The 6,000-nt window shown below is 39.1% G+C and overlaps 1 long non-coding RNA gene across 3 annotated transcripts in view; it reads left to right on the forward strand.

Annotated features, from left to right (window-relative positions):
* LOC130206192 (uncharacterized) overlaps nucleotides 1-4,857 on the forward strand; it is a 28,033-nt gene extending 23,176 nt beyond the window's left edge. For all 3 annotated transcript variants that reach the window (XR_008834047.1, XR_008834048.1, XR_008834049.1), the window contains one exon: nucleotides 4,599-4,857. This is a non-coding gene — a long non-coding RNA (uncharacterized LOC130206192). The remainder of the gene's footprint in view (nucleotides 1-4,598) is intronic.
* The last annotated feature ends 1,143 nt before the right edge of the window (nucleotides 4,858-6,000 follow it).

Raw genomic sequence — 6,000 nt, forward strand, 5'->3', positions numbered from 1 at the left:
AGATGGGCATCACCCTCTTTAAACTGCAGACTAGACTGTTCCCTCTTTCCCTCCTCCATCTCCTTGACTGGAGTCAATACGCTGCTGCTCCTGCAGCTATTACCGATATGCTCCGGCCAAGTGTAAAACCTCTATCTGCCACTTCTCGGCACACCAACTTTCCTCTGTGAAAACTTCCCATGATGCCAAACCACCTCTCCTCCACTTCCAGCACACATGTCATTTGAGTTGTATCGGTCCATTTGAGAACTTTTGAAAGGAAGTTTGATATGTTAGTAGAGTATAACTCGTGGTTAGCGTCAGTGTTGCACCGCCATGCTTTTACACCTGAGGAAATTTAAGAAACCACAACTTCAGCATTTCTCTCATTACCTTTATTACTATTTATTCTGCTAAACAATACTGCATCTTTATAATAGGGATGTTGTAAGATAGGGAAGACGAATAAGTCATATTTAATTAATTAAACTGAATGAACAATTTTCTTCAGGTTGTCTTTGAAATAGCAAAGTTATGTAGATTCATGAGCTTTCTAAGAAAGCAATATTATACTTCTTTACATCTTTCTTAAGATCTTTATAAGCATGCATAATAAAAGGGCCTATTCGAGAATTAATAAATTAATTCCTGTGTGAAGTCAATTGGATTTGGAAAAGGCAGTGGGGTTCTCTCTATCTCTATATATACAGGACTGTCTCAGAAAATTAGAATATTGTGATAAAGTTCTTTATTTTCTGTTATGCAATTAAAAAAATATTAAATATTAAAAGAATAAAAGGCTTGCAATATTTCAGTTGATTTGTAATGAATCCAGAATGCATGACATTTTTGTTTTTTTAATTGCATTACAGAAAATAAAGAACTTTATCACAATATTCTAATTTTCTGAGACAGTCCTGTATATATATATATATATATATATCTCTCACAGACAGACAGACAGACAGATAGACAAACGGAGAGGAAGAAAGGAACACGGGGTCTTATTCTGCTGGAAGAATGAGTAGAGCCGTCAGAAATGGATTAGCCTCGTGAAACAAATTTGGTTTGAGTTTTTAAAGAATGGAGCCATGTTTTACTCGGGGTCTATGGGTAAAACAAAAGCACAATGAGCTTTAATGAAAACAGCCTGTGTGATGTGATAAGTAAAGTATGCTTGTGCAGAACCTGTAAACGCATGTAAGTGTGAGGAACAACATCATAAAACCCAAGCATCAATAAAGTCCCACATTAGGAATACATCATTTCCTAAATCAGGACATATAAAAGCGTGGCTACCTCGCAGGAGATTTCCCAACAAGCTTGGGGCACCCATTCTTGGCTACAATAAAGCCACTCCCAGCTTCGTTATTGCGGTTACAAACAGGTACGCATGGAGTTGAGATGTCAATAATTAAACATGGAGCAATACCATCAAAAGCTAATCAAATAAAAATGGATTCTTCCAGAATCTCCTGGATCCAGTTAAAAGATGTATTGCTGCATTTTAGACAATCACTATTTTGGCTGAGAGAGGAATCTAATGCTTTTCACATATCCTGTGAGAATAAACTAGGGAATTTTGTCAGGTTCCCCATGAGAAGGGACCTATCTTAATTTTGAAATACTCCTTCGCTAGGAGAGCAGGGTTTTAAAAAAACACCGAAAATAAGGTTGGTGTCAAAAAGCCCACCAACTTGTTTAGCTGAAGTCTCCCCTTTTCTGGTTTGTCTTATCGGACCAAATACAAAATGATCCATTTTGCCCTCTACAAGAAATATCAGGGCATATGGCCTTGGGGGCCACAGCTATAGGCTCGTGAAGGCAGTGGAGGAATTGTGAATGATGAGGGAGGTGGATGTTTTTTATGAAGGTAAAGTTATATATCATCGTGATAACAATGATAGCTGAGTCAATCACGTCTGATTATGTAAAGAAGAAAGAGACAAAAAAAGTGGTGGTCCATGCACTGAGCCTTGGGGTACCCCTTGGTTGACAGGGCCAGGTTTGGACTCAGAGTTCCTGAGTTTAAGAAGCTGTTTCTTATCAGTGAGATAAGACCAGAACCAGATACCAGTGAGGTCAAGGTATTTAAGTCATGCTGGTCAAGAAGGTGCCATGACAGACAGTGTTGAAGGCGCCTGGATGTTGACTGGACCTGAAGCAGCTGCAGTTCGGAGGACATTTGTTACATTGATTAGTCGAGTTTCTGTACTGTGTCGAGGTCTAAAACCAGATTGCATGGTTCATACGGCTCATGGATGGACCAGGCAAGCTTTCTAGTAGCCAGAAGCAGATTTTCAAATGCTTGAGGGCGCAGACACTTTGAGCCGTTCATGCCTACTTTCCATAAAATCACATTTCTGCAGACTTCGCCTGCGGCGGGAATTGCCCACAACTACTAGTGTACTTGGGGACAGTAAATATACCAGGGGGAGCTGGGAGGGGTTAAAAAGAAAAGAAAAAAGGTAAACAAAGAGAAAGGCACATGGGTATTTAGCAGTGGCGGTTCGTCCATAGGGGGCGCTAGGGCGCCGCCCCTCTTAAAATTTGGAGATGAAAAAAAAAGAAGAAAAAAAAAATCCTGTCAAAAAACATTATATGCCAAATTATTTAAATAGTAAATATACCGTGTTGACGCGCTAAATGTGTGTGGGAGACCGTCAGCCTGTCAACAACCACTTAAGTTCATGTGAAAAAATATAATATATCGCCATTATCACGGAGAGAAGCCCCTCCCCTTTTTCGAGGCGCTGGTCTAATGTGTGTGTACGCGGCATCGACACAACATTTCAGTCGTTTTGGCAAAGACCGGCTTCACATTGGCGGATGAAACCGGGAATCTTGGGGCGCACAAATGTGCGCACGCGATTGGATTATTCGGCAGATCAGAGACCCGTATGTTCCCTCAGCCCATAGAGCAGTGTTGCCAGGTCCGCGGTTTTCCTGCGGAATCGGGCCACTTTTGAAGTGTTGCGCGGGTTGAATTTTGTGTCCTTGGTTCGGGTAGACCTATTTTGCATGCAAATTACATGAATATCTTTAAATAAAAATCCATATTTTAAATGAAATAATTTATTCATACCCAAATCCTACCAAACTGACTCCAGATCAGCACGTACACATTTTATTTATGATAATATACTGTATCTAATTACACAAGGCCATTTTAGGACCTAGGTGAAATAACTTGAGGGAAAACTGCTTTTAATGCTGTCAAACTAAACATATGTTGTTACTTTGTAGATATTACAATACATTTGGCAATGATAGCAATGCTGTTGGACTTTAAAAGCAGTGTATATGGTTTGGCACGGGCATATTTTGAGTTCTGATATTGGGCTGGTTTTTGGGCTGGTTGTGTCACACAGACCTGGCAACCCTGCTGCCCAGAGCTCCACGCAGGTACGCGAGCAACATAGCTAGCAGAAGCTTTATGTTAGTATGGCGTCGGCGACTGAAAACTCTGGTATCTCTACACCAAACACCTTTCAATCGACGTTCAGATATTGACAAGAAGAGGCTGAAAGAGTTGGGACCCGAACATCCGGATTTAAAAATTCTGCAGCAAAGCGCTGACCGCGGGAGGACGTACACCCAGAGGTGCTCCTCAAGCCTATATGATAACCGGAGCTGGTTAGCTGAATGCTCCATGAGTAATTCGTTTTTTGTTTCCCCTGTCTGTTATTCCAAAGTCCTGGGACTGAAACTCTCTGGACTACAATGGGGGGAGGGATCTACAGAGCTTCAGACAAGTGTAAAGCACGAATCTTGCCGCAGTTATCTAGCTAAGAGCATGGAGCTAACTCGCTAACAGCATGAAGCCAACCCTGTTTGCAGACCGAACTGGCATCGAAAACACAACGAAGAAGTTCTGAAAAACAGACACATTCCCTCCAGAATAATGGAAACAGGCTGGTTACAGACATGATTGACTTTAACCAGAGTTATTGAGAAGTTTGACCACTTTAAAGAGAGGAGGCTACTTTTCTTTACATATAGTGGGTCTACTCTGTCAAACAGTTAGAAATGCACTCTGTCATTTCTTGTTTTCAATGTATTGTATTTTATTTTTGTTTGTTGTTCAACGATATTATTGAGTGTTTGTGAATTTTATTTTAATGAGCTATTTTTATTTAGCGTTATTTTTAAAAATCTGTTTCCTGCGGAAATTGCTTTCCATCTGTTGCACTTCCTGCTCCTGAGTCCGTCTTTCCGTCACAATGGTTTTATATTGCCGAGGGTGAGTTGAGTGAAAAACGATTTTGCACTATTTTGGCTATATTCTTTAATAAAAATTAACCGTTTATGTTACATACAGTAATGGAATGTTAATACGATCCCGGCGTCCAGCTGTCGTGTCATTTAGACTGTCAAAATATACGTTTGGTGGCGGTTTCATTGAGCCACTTTCTAGCTCATGTAGTTATTTATTTTGTCCATTAGGGGTCTCTGTTTTCCCCTTGTATGTTACATGTCATGGTTTTTGATGATAATTGTTATTATTTAGATTTAATGTGGTCCTGTCTTCCATGGACAATGTTTTTTTATTGCTGAGGGAAGTGGAAGTGCAGAGACAAATCAGAAGGCAAATGTGTGTGTTCTGTTGTCTTCTGCAGAATAAATAAGTGCTGGGAAAATCCACCATCTGAGCCGACTTCTTCCATGCCCGCTCCACATCAGTTACATCTGCTCTGAACCTCTTTCATGTGAGGGTGAAACTCTTTTATTTTGCAAACCTCTGAAACCCAACCCAATGTTCCTTAAAGCTGCTCTGAACCTCTCATGCCCAAAGTTACAGTGTGTTGATAGTTGTTGTTGGACAGTGTTGAGCACGCTGTGTTCTTGAAATAAAGCTTTGTTTTTTACAATATTCTACTCAAAACCTCTCTTCTTCTCATTGTTGAGTGATATTTAAACCACGTCGCCCAACTGCGCCCCCCCCAAAAAAAAATTCACCAGCCGCCACTGGTATTTAGTCTGGCATATACAAAGGTACACAAGTAGAGGATATAATACACACCTGGTTTATTCATCAACCTTTTTTTTCTTCTAAATATTCTTATTGAATCTATTTTGACAAAAAACAGAGAATAAATTAGTTGACAATTACCTTTTGTCTTGAAGGCTGAAGCCTGGAAGAAATTCAGATTGGATGCAAACGATCTTTAAAATAAAACTTTTTCATATGTTCCTATTTCTATGAATTGTATTTTAAACTGTTGCAGCCTCTCATACTCAAAGTTGAACATGTTGTGGTGCCTGCATCCATTTCTTCTTTCAGATTGGACAGGTTGGACAAATCTTCTTGAAGTTGTCTTAAGAAGTATTAGCATCAACACGTACTTACATCACCAAGACAACAGTATACTCATTATGCAGAATTATCTAATTTATTATATTATTGGACTATAATCAAATACAATAAAATCTGAATAAAGTTGTACTTAGTTTTTGCAGCCTACAACAGGTAAACCTACCTCAAACATTTTTTTGATTGAGACGGCAGAAACACAGTCGAGTTGAAGGATAATCATTGAGCACAACCCATTGTACGAAGACGGAAAATAGCACAATATATAAAGAATATCTGAAAGATCAAAATAATATTGACATTTCACTCTTCACAATCTTTTCTATTTCACGTTTCCACTAAAGGGATCTCTCACATACAAATCTACTACATGAAGAATAGTTTCTTTCTTTATTTAGTATGTATTTAATGGAAGAGATCTTTCTTCAATTTCTTGATTTCAAAATTAGATTTCAAAAGTCGCTTGAATTAAAGAAAAAGTCCTTTAGACTTCAAGCATACAGTTTCATTGTCTAAATTAAGAGAGTGTGAGGAAACCGGAGAACCCAGAGTAAAGATCCCTGACAGCGGCCACACAGACCTCTGCATCCAAAACCTTCACCTGCTTTTTAAAAAAAATATTTAAAAAAAAATAAAAGACAATAAATAGACATAACACCTAGAGGACGACAACACAGTGCGGACGACAAAACGGTGGACAAAACGTC

This window comes from Pseudoliparis swirei, chromosome 16 (genome assembly GCF_029220125.1).
Source record: "Pseudoliparis swirei isolate HS2019 ecotype Mariana Trench chromosome 16, NWPU_hadal_v1, whole genome shotgun sequence".
Lineage (NCBI taxonomy): Eukaryota > Metazoa > Chordata > Actinopteri > Perciformes > Liparidae > Pseudoliparis > Pseudoliparis swirei.